Source organism: Petromyzon marinus, chromosome 71 (genome assembly GCF_048934315.1).
Source record: "Petromyzon marinus isolate PM22_M1 ecotype Great Lakes invasive population chromosome 71, UKy_Petmar_22M1.pri1.0, whole genome shotgun sequence".
In the NCBI taxonomy this organism is placed as follows: domain Eukaryota; kingdom Metazoa; phylum Chordata; class Hyperoartia; order Petromyzontiformes; family Petromyzontidae; genus Petromyzon; species Petromyzon marinus.
In genome coordinates, this window is record NC_133737.1 from 2,060,483 (window position 1) to 2,078,384 (window position 17,902).

At 44.1% G+C, this 17,902-nt stretch overlaps 1 protein-coding gene across 3 annotated transcripts in view; it reads left to right on the top strand.

Moving 5' to 3' along the window:
* Positions 1–17,902, top strand: part of LOC142906819 (uncharacterized) — a 138,780-nt gene that overhangs the window by 106,124 nt on the left and 14,754 nt on the right. The window contains exon 1 of one of the 3 annotated variants that reach the window (XM_076055404.1): positions 8,208–8,319. The exons of 1 other annotated variant lie outside the window; for it this stretch is intronic. The gene's annotated coding sequence lies outside the window, so the exon portion shown is untranslated. Of the gene's footprint in view, positions 1–8,207; positions 8,320–17,902 lie in introns of those variants that run through there. One more of the 3 variants, XM_076055406.1, reaches the window with a different exon arrangement.

Below are 17,902 nucleotides of genomic sequence, written 5' to 3' on the forward strand. Positions count from 1 at the left end.
TACACAGGTTGTACACACACATTGTATACACAGGTTGTACACACACTTATACACAGGTTGTACACACACACTTATACACAGTTTGTACACACACACTTATACACAGTTTGTACACACACACTTATACACAGTTTGTACACACACTTATACACAGTTTGTACACACTTATACACAGTTTGTACACACTTATACACAGGTTGTACACACACACTTATACACAGTTTATACACACACTTATACAGTTTGTACACACACTTGTACACAGTTTGTACACACACTTATACACAGTTTGCACACACACTTATACACAGGTTGTACACACACATTTATACAAAGGTTGCACACACACACACTTATACACAGTTTGTACACACGCTGTATACACAGTTTGTACACACACACTTATACACAGGTTGTACACACACATTATATACACAGTTTGTACACACACACACTTATACACAGGTTGTACACACACACTTATAGACAGTTTGTACACACTTATACACAGTTTGTACACACACACTTATACACAGTTTGTACACACACACTTATACATAGGTTGTACACACACTTATACACAGTTTGTACACACACTGCTTACACAGTTTGTACACACACACTTATACACAGGTTGTACACACACTGTTTACACAGTTTGTACACACACTTATACACAGTTTGTACACACACTGTATACACAGTTTGTACACACACTGTATACACAGTTTGTACACACACTTATACACAGTTTGTACACACACACTTATACACAGTTTGTACACACACTTATACACAGTTTGTACACACACTTATACACAGTTTGTACACACACACTGTATACACAGTTTGTACACACACTGTATACAGTTTGTACACACACTTACACAGTTTGTACACACACTTATACACAGTTTGTATACACGCTGTATACACAGTTTGTACACACACATACACAGTTTGTACACACACACTGTATACACAGTTTGTACACACACACTATACACAGTTTGTACACACACACACTTATACACAGGCTGTACACACACTTATACACAGTTTGTACACACACTTATACACAGTTTGTGCACACACTGTATACACAGTTTGTACACACACTTATACAGTTTGTACACACACTTGTACACAGTTTGTACACACACTTATACACAGTTTGTACACACGCTGTATACACAGTTTGTACACACACATACACAGTTTGTACACACACACTGTATACACAGTTTGTACACACACACACTATACACAGTTTGTACACACACACACTTATACACAGGCTGTACACACACTTATACACAGTTTGTACACACACTTATACACAGTTTGTGCACACACTGTATACACAGTTTGTACACACACACTTATACACAGGCTGTACACACACACACTTATACACAGTTTGTACACACACTGTATACACAGGTTGTACACACACTTATACACAGTTTGTACACACACTGTTTACACAGTTTGTACACACACTGTATACACAGTTTATACACACACATACACAGTATGTACACACACACTTATACACAGTTTGTACACACACAGTTATACACAGTTTGTACACACACACTTATACACAGTTTGTACATACACACTTATACACAGTTTGTAAACACACACTTATACACAGTTTGTACACACACACTTATACACAGTTTGTACACACTTATACACAGTTTGTACACACACACACTTATACACAGTTTGTACACACACACTTATACACAGTTTGTACACACACTGTATACACAGTTTGTACACACACACTTATACACAGTTTGTACACACACTTATACACAATTTGTACACACACACACTTATACACAGTTTGTACACACACACTTATACACAGTTTGTACACACACACTTATACACAATTTGTACACACACACTTATACACAGCTTGTACACACACACTTATACACAGTTTGTACACACACTGTATACAGTTTGTACACACACTTATACAGTTTGTACACACACTTGTACACAGTTTGTACACACACTTATACACAGATTGTACAAACACTTATACACAGGTTGTGCACACACTGTATACACAGTTTGTACACACACTTATACACAGTTTGTACACACTGTATAAAGTTTGTACACACACTTATACACAGTTTTTACACTCTCATACACAGTTTGTACACACACTTATACACAGGATGTACACACACACTTATACACAGTTTGTACACACACTTGTACACAGTTTGTACACACACTGTTTACACAGTTTGTACACACACACTTATACACAGTTTGTACACACATTGTATACACAGGTTGTACACACACTTATACACAGGTTGTACACACACACTGTATACACAGTTTGTGCACACACTGTATACACAGGTTGTACACACACATTGTATACACAGGTTGTACACACACTTATACACAGGTTGTACACACACACTTATACACAGTTTGTACACACACACTTATACACAGTTTGTACACACACACTTATACACAGTTTGTACACACACTTATACACAGTTTGTACACACTTATACACAGTTTGTACACACTTATACACAGGTTGTACACACACACTTATACACAGTTTATACACACACTTATACAGTTTGTACACACACTTGTACACAGTTTGTACACACACTTATACACAGTTTGCACACACACTTATACACAGGTTGTACACACACATTTATACAAAGGTTGCACACACACACACACTTATACACAGTTTGTACACACGCTGTATACACAGTTTGTACACACACACTTATACACAGGTTGTACACACACATTATATACACAGTTTGTACACACACACACTTATACACAGGTTGTACACACACACTTATAGACAGTTTGTACACACTTATACACAGTTTGTACACACACACTTATACACAGTTTGTACACACACACTTATACATAGGTTGTACACACACTTATACACAGTTTGTACACACACTTATACACAGTTTGTACACACTTATACACAGTTTGTACACACTTATACACAGGTTGTACACACACACTTATACACAGTTTATACACACACTTATACAGTTTGTACACACACTTGTACACAGTTTGTACACACACTTATACACAGTTTGCACACACACTTATACACAGGTTGTACACACACATTTATACAAAGGTTGCACACACACACACACTTATACACAGTTTGTACACACGCTGTATACACAGTTTGTACACACACACTTATACACAGGTTGTACACACACATTATATACACAGTTTGTACACACACACACTTATACACAGGTTGTACACACACACTTATAGACAGTTTGTACACACTTATACACAGTTTGTACACACACACTTATACACAGTTTGTACACACACACTTATACATAGGTTGTACACACACTTATACACAGTTTGTACACACACTGCTTACACAGTTTGTACACACACACTTATACACAGGTTGTACACACACTGTTTACACAGTTTGTACACACACACTTATACACAGGTTGTACACACACACTTATACACAGTTTGTACACACACACTTATACACAGTTTATGCACACACTGTTATACACAGTTTGTACACACACACACTTATACGCAATTTGGTCTCACACACTTATACGCAGTTTGTACACACATGCTGTATACACAGTTTGTACACACACGCTGTATACACAATTTGTACACACACACTTATGCACAGTTTGTACACACACTTTTACACAGTTTGTACACACTTATACACAGGTTGTACACACACACTTATACACGGTTTGTACACACACATACACAGTTTGTACACACACACTTATACACAGTTTGTACACACTTATACACAGTTTGTACACACACACACTTATACACAGTTAGTACACACACACTTATACACAGTTTGTACACACACTGTATACACAGTTTGTACACACACACTTCTACACAGTTTGTACACACACTTATACACAATTTGTACACACACACACTTATACACAGTTTGTACACACACACTTATACACAGTTTGTACACACACACTTATACACAATTTGTACACACACACACTTATACACAGTTTGTACACACACACTTATACACAGTTTGTACACACACTGTATACAGTTTGTACACACACTTATACAGTTTGTACACACACTTGTACACAGTTTGTACACACACTTATACACAGATTGTACACACACTTATACACAGGTTGTGCACACACTGTATACACAGTTTGTACACACACTTATACACAGTTTGTACACACTGTATACAGTTTGTACACACACTCTTATACACAGTTTTTATACACTTATACACAGTTTGTACACACACACTTATACATAGGTTGTACACACACTTATACACAGTTTGTACACACACTGCTTACACAGTTTGTACACACACACTTATACACAGGTTGTACACACACTGTTTACACAGTTTGTACACACACTTATACACAGTTTGTACACACACTGTATACACAGTTTGTACACACACTGTATACACAGTTTGTACACACACTTATACATAGTTTGTACACACACACTTATACACAGTTTGTACACACACTTATACACAATTTGTACACACACTTATACACAGTTTGTACACACACACTGTATACACAGTTTGTACACACACTGTATACAGTTTGTACACACACTTACACAGTTTGTACACACACTTATACACAGTTTGTACACACGCTGTATACACAGTTTGTACACACACATACACAGTTTGTACACACACACTGTATACACAGTTTGTACACACACACTATACACAGTTTGTACACACACACACTTATACACAGGCTGTACACACACTTATACACAGTTTGTACACACACTTATACACAGTTTGTGCACACACTGTATACACAGTTTGTACACACACTTATACAGTTTGTACACACACTTGTACACAGTTTGTACACACACTTATACACAGTTTGTACACACGCTGTATACACAGTTTGTACACACACATACACAGTTTGTACACACACACTGTATACACAGTTTGTACACACACACACTATACACAGTTTGTACACACACACACTTATACACAGGCTGTACACACACTTATACACAGTTTGTACACACACTTATACACAGTTTGTGCACACACTGTATACACAGTTTGTACACACACACTTATACACAGGCTGTACACACACACACTTATACACAGTTTGTACACACACTGTATACACAGGTTGTACACACACTTATACACAGTTTGTACACACACTGTTTACACAGTTTGTACACACACTGTATACACAGTTTGTACACACACATACACAGTATGTACACACACACTTATACACAGTTTGTACACACACACTTATACACAGTTTGTACACACACACTTATACACAGTTTGTACATACACACTTATACACAGTTTGTAAACACACACTTATACACAGTTTGTACACACACACTTATACACAGTTTGTACACACTTATACACAGTTTGTACACACACACACTTATACACAGTTTGTACACACACACTTATACACAGTTTGTACACACACTGTATACACAGTTTGTACACACACACTTATACACAGTTTGTACACACACTTATACACAATTTGTACACACACACACTTATACACAGTTTGTACACACACACTTATACACAGTTTGTACACACACACTTATACACAATTTGTACACACACACTTATACACAGCTTGTACACACACACTTATACACAGTTTGTACACACACTGTATACAGTTTGTACACACACTTATACAGTTTGTACACACACTTGTACACAGTTTGTACACACACTTATACACAGATTGTACAAACACTTATACACAGGTTGTGCACACACTGTATACACAGTTTGTACACACACTTATACACAGTTTGTACACACTGTATAAAGTTTGTACACACACTTATACACAGTTTTTACACTCTCATACACAGTTTGTACACACACTTATACACAGGATGTACACACACACTTATACACAGTTTGTACACACACTTGTACACAGTTTGTACACACACTGTTTACACAGTTTGTACACACACACTTATACACAGTTTGTACACACATTGTATACACAGGTTGTACACACACTTATACACAGGTTGTACACACACACTGTATACACAGTTTGTGCACACACTGTATACACAGGTTGTACACACACATTGTATACACAGGTTGTACACACACTTATACACAGGTTGTACACACACACTTATACACAGTTTGTACACACACACTTATACACAGTTTGTACACACACACTTATACACAGTTTGTACACACACTTATACACAGTTTGTACACACTTATACACAGTTTGTACACACTTATACACAGGTTGTACACACACACTTATACACAGTTTATACACACACTTATACAGTTTGTACACACACTTGTACACAGTTTGTACACACACTTATACACAGTTTGCACACACACTTATACACAGGTTGTACACACACATTTATACAAAGGTTGCACACACACACACACTTATACACAGTTTGTACACACGCTGTATACACAGTTTGTACACACACACTTATACACAGGTTGTACACACACATTATATACACAGTTTGTACACACACACACACTTATACACAGGTTGTACACACACACTTATAGACAGTTTGTACACACTTATACACAGTTTGTACACACACACTTATACACAGTTTGTACACACACACTTATACATAGGTTGTACACACACTTATACACAGTTTGTACACACACTGCTTACACAGTTTGTACACACACACTTATACACAGGTTGTACACACACTGTTTACACAGTTCGTACACACACACTTATACACAGGTTGTACACACACACTTATACACAGTTTGTACACACACACTTATACACAGTTTATGCACACACTGTTATACACAGTTTGTACACACACACACTTATACGCAATTTGGTCTCACACACTTATACGCAGTTTGTACACACATGCTGTATACACAGTTTGTACACACATGCTGTATACACAATTTGTACACACACACTTATGCACAGTTTGTACACACACTTTTACACAGTTTGTACACACTTATACACAGGTTGTACACACACACTTATACACGGTTTGTACACACACATACACAGTTTGTACACACACACTTATACACAGTTTGTACACACTTATACACAGTTTGTACACACACACACTTATACACAGTTAGTACACACACACTTATACACAGTTTGTACACACACTGTATACACAGTTTGTACACACACACTTCTACACAGTTTGTACACACACTTATACACAATTTGTACACACACACACACTTATACACAGTTTGTACACACACACTTATACACAGTTTGTACACACACACTTATACACAATTTGTACACACACACACTTATACACAGTTTGTACACACACACTTATACACAGTTTGTACACACACTGTATACAGTTTGTACACACACTTATACAGTTTGTACACACACTTGTACACAGTTTGTACACACACTTATACACAGATTGTACACACACTTATACACAGGTTGTGCACACACTGTATACACAGTTTGTACACACACTTATACACAGTTTGTACACACTGTATACAGTTTGTACACACACTCTTATACACAGTTTTTATACACTTATACACAGTTTGTACACACACTTATACACAGGATGTACACACACACTTATACACAGTTTGTACACACATTGTATACACAGGTTGTACACACACTTATACACAGGTTGTACACACACACTTATACACAGGTTGTACACACACTTATACACAGTTTGTACACACACACTTATACACAGGTTGTACACACACTGTATACACAGTTTGTACACACACTTATACACAGGTTGTACACACACTTATACACAGTTTGTACACACACACACACTTATACGCAATTTGGTCTCACACACTTATACGCAGTTTGTACACACATGCTGTATACACAGTTTGTACACACACGCTGTATACACAGTTTGTACACACACACTGTATACACAATGTTCACGTTGTTGAGTTCACGCACACCAAAGGGTCAATGTTCAATAGAGGGATCAATGGAATAGGAATCTTAATAAACTTGAACTCTAACCCCGCTTTCTGACGTCACCGCTGCACTACCTCATCGGCGTGGGGGGGGAGGTATGTTCCCCGCTAGTGACGTCATGTCACCTGCTGCCGCGTGACGTCACGAGACACCAGGAAGCTGCCGTACTCAACGCGCGCGCTCACTGTGAGCCGAGGTGAGAAGTTCACATCGTGGTTGTTGTTGTTGTCGTGTTGGTGGTGGTGGTGGTTGTTGTTGTTGTTTACCCAGGTAGAGCCTCGCTCCTCTCTCTCTCGTAGGGATATCAATTGAGTAGCAGCGAGTAATGGAATCGACGTCCAGGTCGGAACATTACAACGCGGGGCCTAGCCATGCGGGGCCTCGCCTCCTGCCCATCGCCTGATTGCTTTTGCTTTAATTCTCTGCTTAGACTCACACAGACATTGACTTTAGATACACACAGACAGACATGGACTTTAGATACACACACACATTGACTTACACACACACATTGACTTACACACACACATTGACTTACACACACACACATTGGCCTACACACACAGACATTGACTTACACACACACACATTGACTTACACACACCTACATTGACTTACACACACACACATTGACTCACACACACACACATAGTGACTTACACACACACACATTGACTTACACACACACAGTGACTTACACGCTCACTTTGAGCCATGCACACACATCGGCTGACACACACATGGACTCAAACACACACACATGGACTCAAACACACACACATAGACTTACACACACATGGACTCCAACACACAAAGATCCCCCATATAGCCTTAACAGACTGTAGGGGCAAGTGCTGTTAGCGAGCACCTATGAAGGCCGGAACGGTACACGAGGGGGTGGGTGGCCAGCACCACGCCCGACCGCCTTTGTCTCCCCAGTGGCAATATTTACACACCGCACCAGGTACTCATTTGAGGCTGAGTCGACCTAGGGGAGGTCCGGGACCGGTTCAGATAATCGTCACCGGTGTTGGTGGCCGTGAGCGGGAATCGAACCCGGGTCGCCAGGTTCATAGCGCAGCGTAGCGCTAACCACTACACTATCGCTCCCCACACACACATGGACTGACACAACAACAACAACAACAACCGCCATTCGCCACTAAGTGGCGGTGACGTCACCACGACGCTTGTGCCAGGCTATGTGCACCCTGAGGCCACGTGAAGTATCGAACGCCCGCTGGCAGGAGGTCACGGGGCAGACCCAGGTGCCACGGGTCGACTGACTGAGATGACTGGCTGATGCACCACCTGTGCCCCCTACTGTGCCAACCTGCTGTGCTTTAGCCACCCGGCGCTCCGCTCGCTGTTGTGAGCGTCGCTCCTCCGCCCTCCGTTGTTGTTGGAGGGCGACTGCCTCCAACTGCCCAGTAGCATCCTTCACGAGCCTCCTCCACAGAGGCCGATCTTGACACCGCTGGTACCAGTCATCGGCAAGTCCACTCAGCTCCACGTCCTCCTGTACCACATCACTCCATCTCTTCTCTAGCCCGTGCCGCGCCCGCTTAGCCCCCTCAATCCGGCCAAACAAAAGCTGTTTCGGCATGCGGTGGCTGGGCATGCGGGCTACATGACCCAGCCATCGCAGCCTTGCCTGCCGGAGGAGCTCACCGATGGGACCCTGCCCAGATCTTTCAAGGATTTGTGAGCTCCTCACACAATCCAGTCTGGTTAAACCGAGGATGGATCGGAGGCAGGCCAGCCTAAATGTTTCTAACCGGCGAAGATGTTCCATTAGGGGGGTCCACGTTTCGCAAGCGTAGAGAAGGGAGGGAATGACCGTGGCCGAGAAGACCTGAAGCTTAGTGCGGAGCGACAGACCAGGTAGCTTCCACACAGCGTTACGCAACCGATGAAAAGATATTGCCGCTCGACTGATTCGGAGTGAGACCTCTGCTGTTAAACTGGAGCCAGTCATAAGCACACTGCCCAGGTATGGGAAACTCTCCACTCTCTCCACAACTGCCCCATCACCGATTGGGAGTTGTGGGGGTGGAGTGTCCGATGGTACAAAATACCCAGGCAGGTGCTTAGTTTTGGTGGGGCTGATGGTAAGGCCCCACCTCTTAGTGGCACGCTCCAGTCTCAGCAGCAGCGTCTCCAACTCCTCCTCTGACTGAGCAGCTATTACCAAGTCATCAGCATACATAACGTGGTTGAGCAATAGGGAGCCATCCCTTGACCGCACCCGGGCATCGATTAGCCTCCCATTATATCTGTACCATATGGAGATTCCCCCGGTACAGCTATTGAAGGCTTCACGAACTACGTGGTCAAAATAGATGTTAAATAATGTGGGAGCCAGAGGACATCCCTGTCGCACCCCAAGGTGTACAGGGAATGGCTCTGACTCCCGGCCACGTAGTTTTACCCGGGCCCGCTCACCATCATGAAGGTCCTTAATGATCGTGAGCAGAGGGTCAGGTACTCCAAAAGCACGAAGAACGACCCAGAGCCCAGGCCTACTGATGGTATCATAGGCCTTGACCAGGTCAATAAAGCAGAGATGTAGGTCTTGTTGGAATTCCCTACACCTCTGCTGTAGCAGACGGACAGAAAATATGGCATCTGTGCAGGACCGCCCTTTCCTGAAACCGCATTGGGGCTCCGCAAGCCTCTCCTCAGCGTGCCTGGCAAGGCGATGCTGAATAATCCTTGCCAGGACCTTTCCCGGCACACTGAGGAGTGAGATGCCCCTGTAGTTGTTACAGTCTGTGCGGTCCCCCTTCTTAAAAAGGGGGACCACCAGGGCATCCTTCCAATCCTGCGGAACCCGTCCAGTGGTCCAGACTGTTGTTATGATGTCATATAGGGCAGTCTGTGCACAAACGCCACCCTCCCTCAGCATTTCGCTTGGGAGATCATCTCTGCCCGCTGCCTTTCCTGGTCTCAGACTCCGGATCGCCTTCAATACTTCCTCAGCAGATGGCACCTCAGCCAGCCACTCACAGGGGGTGACTTCATCCAATATTTGAGGCACCGCAGCCTCAGCAGGGTCATCCTCACTTTGTGCCACGATGTTTTCCTGGCTGAGGGATTTTCCCTCCCCCAGGATCTCACAGAAATGCTCAGCAAATCTGCGAACCTGTTCCTGGGGGTCGGAAATTGGATCACCGTTTTTTCCCCTAATGATGGTAATAGGTGTGGCGCTGCAGGTTACTTTTTTGATGGAGTTAAATAGAGATTTGTGATCACGGGCCACTGAGGCAGACTCCATCTCCTCAGCAACCCGCGACCACCACCCATCCTTGCAGCGCCTCACGGCTCTCCGAACCTCCGAGCGAAGGCTGCGGTAAGCCTCCTCATTCTCTGACGTGGGATTCTGTAGCCGATGACAGTGGGCCTGTCGCTTTTTCTCAACCATCGTGAACAACTCCTCTGTCATCCAGGGTGTCTGGGGAGGTCTGGACCGCGTACCCAAAGCAGCCATTGCAGCTGCATGAGTCACAGTCCTAAACCTCGCCCATTTACCCTCGACATCAGGAGGAGTCGGGGACGATGCCAATCCCAGCCGCAAGCGATGATGAAATTCTCGCTTGCAACTTTCATCAGATAACTGAGACCAGGCCACTTTAGGTTGGAATGGGGTCCTGGGTGTACACCCACCACCGGAGTGGAAGAATGGCAGGCGCATCTTACAGATGACTAGTCGATGGTCAGAGGGCAGATCAGCTCCACGGTAGGTCCTGGTGTCAAGGACATGGGCTCGCATTCGCTGGTCCGTCACTATGTAATCCAGCAGATGTTCTTGCTTGGACCCGGCATGCATCCATGATGTTGTGTGGATGCGCCGATGCCGGAACAGCGTGTTGGTAATTACAAGCCCATGGGCTGCACAAAAATCTAGCAGCCTCCTACCGTTGTTATTGAGCTGATCTGGCCCATGCCCTCCAATCACTCCAGACCAGGTGCCAGTATCATGACCAACTCGGGCATTGAAGTCACCCAACATGATGACTCTATCCCGAGGGGCCACTTTAGCCAGCACCTGTGACAGGAGGTCATAGAAGGCATCTGACTCATCGGCTTTGCCTGCATCCCTCCACGGATGTTCATCTTCGGTGGGGGCATAAGTAACCACGACCACCATTCCTCGCCTCCGGTTGATGGGAAGGCGAGCCCAAAGTAGCCTGGGGCTTACAGCTTCCCACACCTCACCGCCACGCTCCCACGCCCCCTTCATTCTTTTGTTCAAAAGAAGACCCACACCCTGTTGTTTGGCAGTCTGCTGCCCCGAGTAGAGGACTGTCCACCCCTCATGGTGGCAGGAGCCAGAGCCGGTCCACCGGACCTCCTGAATGCCGCATAGATCCAGGCGGTACCGGTCCAGCTCCCGACAGAGGAGTGGCAGCCTCTCCTCTGCAGTGAGCGTTCGAACATTCCACGTGGCCAACCGTAGTGGCTTTTCGTTGTTTCTGGAGTAGCCCCGAGGGTAGGTATTCAATCTCCTGGCTCCGCCAATTGGGGTTTGGCCAGGAGACGTCATAGACGCCTGGCCCCCCGGGGCCTCCGGCACAAGCTTAGTTGTTACATATTTCAGTTGAATTCGTAGTTTCGTGGTAATTAATTGAAGGTGGAGGGGTTACCAGCCCCTCGCACCCGTCCAGAGCCCCCGTTTAGCCCCTGTGGTGGACACATTTGCCATGAGGGGAGGAGCCAATCAAAATTGGATCTCCCCCCACAGCGCTGTCCACGACAGAGTTGCCCGTCCGGCACCGCGAGGAGGTAGGGGGTTGTTTTGCCGGACAACACACACACATCGACTTACACACACATCGACTTACACACACATCGACTTACACACACACATCGACTTACACACACATCGACTTACACACACACCCACTTACACACACATCGACTTACACATCGACTTACACACACATCCACTTACACACACATCGACTTACACACACATCGACTTACACACACATCGACTTACACACACATCGACTTACACATCGACTTACACACAAATCGACTTACACACACATCCACTTACACACACATTGACTTACACACACATCGACTTACACACACATCCACTTACACACACATCGACTTACACACACATCGACTTACACACACATCGACTCACACACACATCCACTTACACACACATCGACTTACACACACAAAGACTTGCACAGCAATCCCCGATGATGCCACAGCTAGAGCAATTTTCCCTCTCTCTGGCGAGCCTTAGCGAGGAGCAGTTTGAAAACAAAAGTCTTCCCAGTACTGGCAGGTGCGTCAAGGGGAAAAACAAAAAAGACTCAATTTGTAGTCTCAATGTCTTCCAAGATGTTCGTGTGGGCTTGGCTTTGTGCACGCGTGAGCCTTGGTTAATTTTCGTGAGTAAATATACGAAGCCGTTGAAGCACAATGGCGTATTTAACGTAGGGCATTCTTGAGCAAGGGCATGCATGTTGTCCGTGTAGGGCGTTGGTAGTCCCATAGACGCGAGGTCTTTAGCACCAATGCAGTGCAGTCTGTCCTGAAGGAGGATGAGGGCCTGTTTGAAGATCACATCAGAGAAGTTGACGTCGGGGTTTGTATTTTGTCGTTGAGCTCCGTGGAGGATGCCCTCTTTGTATTTTTTGGCAGAGTCCCCATGGGGTTAGATGGGCTGCAAACTTGAAGAATCTTGCAGAAGATCAATGTCAGTTGGGAAAGGGGACTGAGCATCTGAAGCTTCTGTCATAGCTTCATGAAGATGGTGGAAGATCTTGCACAGGGGAGGGCAGTAGGGAAACGATCCATCGGTTGTGAACCTTAATTAGCGAGTTAGTGGCAGGTCTGAGCGTTGTTTGAAATCCACCATGCTCAGTATTTCTGTGAAGATATAGAGGATAGCCATCATGGGCCAACTTGAGCGTCTTTCACGTAGTTGCATGGATACCACTTGGTACAGCTGTGGTCTTGCATACATGGCGCATTTGGATAGAACTGGCCACATGGGCCATGGACCATTTGGTTGCAGACCACATAACAAAAGGGCAGGGTCTTGATGAAGGTGAGGTAGCTCAGTACTGATAAATGTGTCAATGTGAATTGCATGAATTGTTTCCCTCATCCATTGGGAAATGTGAGCATGAGGAAGAGGACATTTTTGCCACCCAATGGTGTGCAAGGTACTGCTTGTCTATCCAATGACGCCGCCTTCGTTGGTCATAATAAGCATCAAGAGGCAATAAACTTTGAGTTTGAAGACCCTTGCTAAGATGTCATGTCTGTCTGGTGGCTTTTGGTTTGGATAAAGCTAAAGCTGGATCTCCTTTCATTCGGGATTGCAAGTGAAGGTGATGTAGAGATGGGGCGTGTTATGTTGGCTGATGTACGTCATGGCATCCTGAGTCTTCTCATGCATGGATCTTGGTGGAGCTGTGAAGGATGAAGGCAAAGCAACTATTCTGCCCATATTGTGAGCGTTTGTATCTCCTTTGGCATTGATGTCGCCCCAGAGATGAGCATACTGTTCACACGCAGTCGGTTTTGATTCAGTTGAATGTAAAGAAGGTGCTCACTCTCAATGTTGGCATACTAATCGACAACATACTGGTGAAAGAGGTTGGCGCACCATCATATGCAGTTTCCTCCTCTGTCCATGATCACGAAGGAATAGAAGTATTTTTAGAGTGGACAGTTTTGAGAGGATGTCTTTGTCCTGCAGCTTTGTAATTAGAGGAATGTTGACGTGGTAGGCATCTTGGCCTTGCGACAGGACAATGTGTTATTGTAGGGCATCGTATGCTCTGTTATTGTCAGGAAATCGTGCGATGGTGTTTTCTTGGTATGGAGGAACAATGTCCCTCTGGCAATGTTCCTCACCCACCGTAAGAAAGCAAGGTCAACAATATTTGGGGCATTGAACCTCCCTGCGTTCTCCCCGCTTTAGTGAAAAGTAAAGGTGCGGTACGGTGAAATAGAAATGGGTGATGTTCCCACCAATGTACCAAAACGATAGACGAAATGCAATGGGCTGTAGCTAAGAAAGTCCAACGTATAACATATTCATCAGCATCGCAGTACTACGTATGAGTAAATAGCGTGACGTGAACAATCGAACCAATAGAAATGCATTGAAGAATTAAGCTGTAGTAAGTGTAAATGAAAGAGCATCAGTACGCACAGGTAAGTTGAGAAGCAGGATACAGTCTAGATTATAGACTGCCAGTACGCCGACTCAATGACATAAGCACCGCTACAGTCGACATAAAAAGCTGGCAATACGGGCAGCAGCTGAAAAAGCAGAAAACAGTCGACATGAAAGGCTGTCAGTACGCTGAGTGAGGTAAAGAAGCATGCAACAGATTATAGACTGGCATACACTCATAATGGTCAAAAGGAAAATCATCAGTGTAGATGATAGAGTGCCAGTGCACTGACGTTAATGAATCAACAGGCAGCAGGCCACATCACAGACTGGCAGTAGACCATCGCAGCATCATAAAAGCACAGCTACAAAAGGGAATGTTTTGATTTAAAGCTTTCGTGACTGCAGTAATTCATATTCTTAGTTTGTTCGGTAAGGTCACGTTGAAGGGAAACAACAAAATAATAAAATATATATAAAACAATAAAAAAATTCTCACGACGTTTCGACCATAACTCAAACGGTCGTCTTCAGGTGTGTTGGTTTGCATAATTTATATATATTTTATTAATTTGTTGTTTCCCTAAAACGTGACTCTACCGAAAAAACTAAGAATAAGGGAATATTTAGCAACGTAATAATGAAAAATGAGTTTTGCGCACGCAAACATTATGATTGTAATATCTGGCAACGTATTTGTTTAATAATAATAAACAATAATACTACAATAATGGTATATGAGCGCTGTAATATTAATATCTACGGACTTCATAGCAGTAACTGCACGCATCGTGTTGGGGGTGGGGGAGGTGGGCGAAGAGGACATCACACTGTGAAGAAACAGCCGCAGCTTTATGTCTATATTAATTGCATGTTAAACGCGTTAAAGAAAATGTCTCCCGTGAGTTCGACCGAACGCGCATCACTTGGCAGGGTCCGCCCCCCCCCCCACGCAATTGTCGCCAGTTGGTACGGTCGAGCTCGCGCAAGAATATTTAAAATTATAATGGCACTATAATTCGCTCATTTTACTCATTAGAGTTTACGGATGGGAAAACGGAATAGCCTATTCCCACCGCGGGGCTTAGGGCGTGCTGACTGACAATTTTTTTTCGACGTCAAGCCCACCGTTCGAGAGCCAAATCCCTCGCAAGCGCGCGTGGCGGAGACTTTTATATCTAAGATTTTGGTGGGCTCAACCCAAGGGTAAGTGGGCGGAGCTAGAGAAGGAATTTGCATGTCAATGTGAGAGAGATGAGCACGTCAATGTGAGACGGTCCCAGCCACCAGAGGTGGCGGGGATCCTCCTGTGGCTGGGCCACCTCACAGATATTTAACCTGGTGATGTACTCAGAGAGCCGGAAATAACAGCTGACATCACAGTCAGTTAAGACTTTACTTGGTTAATAACGTCCTTCCAATGATTGCTCAGTTTGTATCCATCTTCTCGGTTGAAGTTGTGTCTGTGTTTATATATCTGGATGGCTTCATGAACAAATTTGTCATGATAGCCGGTGGGTTTGCAGAGTACCTTCGTCTTGGAAAAATCTCTTTCGTGTGAGCCCGCAGCTTTAAACAATGATCGGCAACGGCAGAGGTATTGGTCCTGCGTGTTTCAGATCTCCCTTGTGTTCACGAACACGGCCCGAGACATGTCGTTTCGTTTCCCCAATGTAACTGTTGCCGCAGCCACAACTGTTTGTAGACACCAGGGTATTGCATGTCAGGAATCACATCCTTTACAGATGGGATCAAATCACGGATATTGTGTACTGTGTTGAGACGAACCTAGATCTTGTGTTTCTTTAAGATTTTGGAAATATTTTTGGTAACCCCTGCTATGTATGGCAAAGTGAGGGTTTCGGTTGGATCCTCAGATGGTTGTCTCCACATTGCTGGGGAGACAGCTTTGCGGATTTTACGGTCAGAATATCTGTTCATCGTGAGGGCTTGGCACTGCCTTACCAACACTTACTTCACCTGGAATGGTACATTCTACAAACAAAATGAGGGTACCCCAATGGGTTCTCCCTTATCGCCAGTGGTAGCGAATGTTTTCATGGAGACATTTGAGACAGATGCCATCCAGACATCCACCCTATGTCCTTCCTTGTGGAAGAGATGCGTAGATGACACGTTCGTCATCTGGCCACATGGCCTGCCAGCACTGAACCAATTTCTCAACCACATCAATTCCATCTTGATTTTAAGCTTTCGTGACTGCAGGAATCCATACTTTTTTGTCCTTTCGGTAAAGTAACGTTGGTAGAAATAAGAAAATAAAACAAATCACGACGTTTCGAATGCAACACGAGCGATCTTCATCAGGTGGGACAACCACGGCAAGAAAATGCTGAAGTCGGCAGGAGAGCTGCCGTGGCAAGAGGTTATATAGGTAAGAGAGGGGGGAAGGAGGCCTAGCCAGTGAGCTGGAGCACGTACACCAAGCCAACAGGATGAACGGATATTCTGACCGTACAATCCGCAAAGAGGGTTCATCATTGGGTTTTTCCCCCTTTTTTCAAAGAAGCTCTCCAACAACGTTTGTTTTTTACTCATTTTTGCTAGGGGCTAGCTCGTGGGCTTACCAAAACTATGACTGAGACAAGTGCGGAAAAGTGGC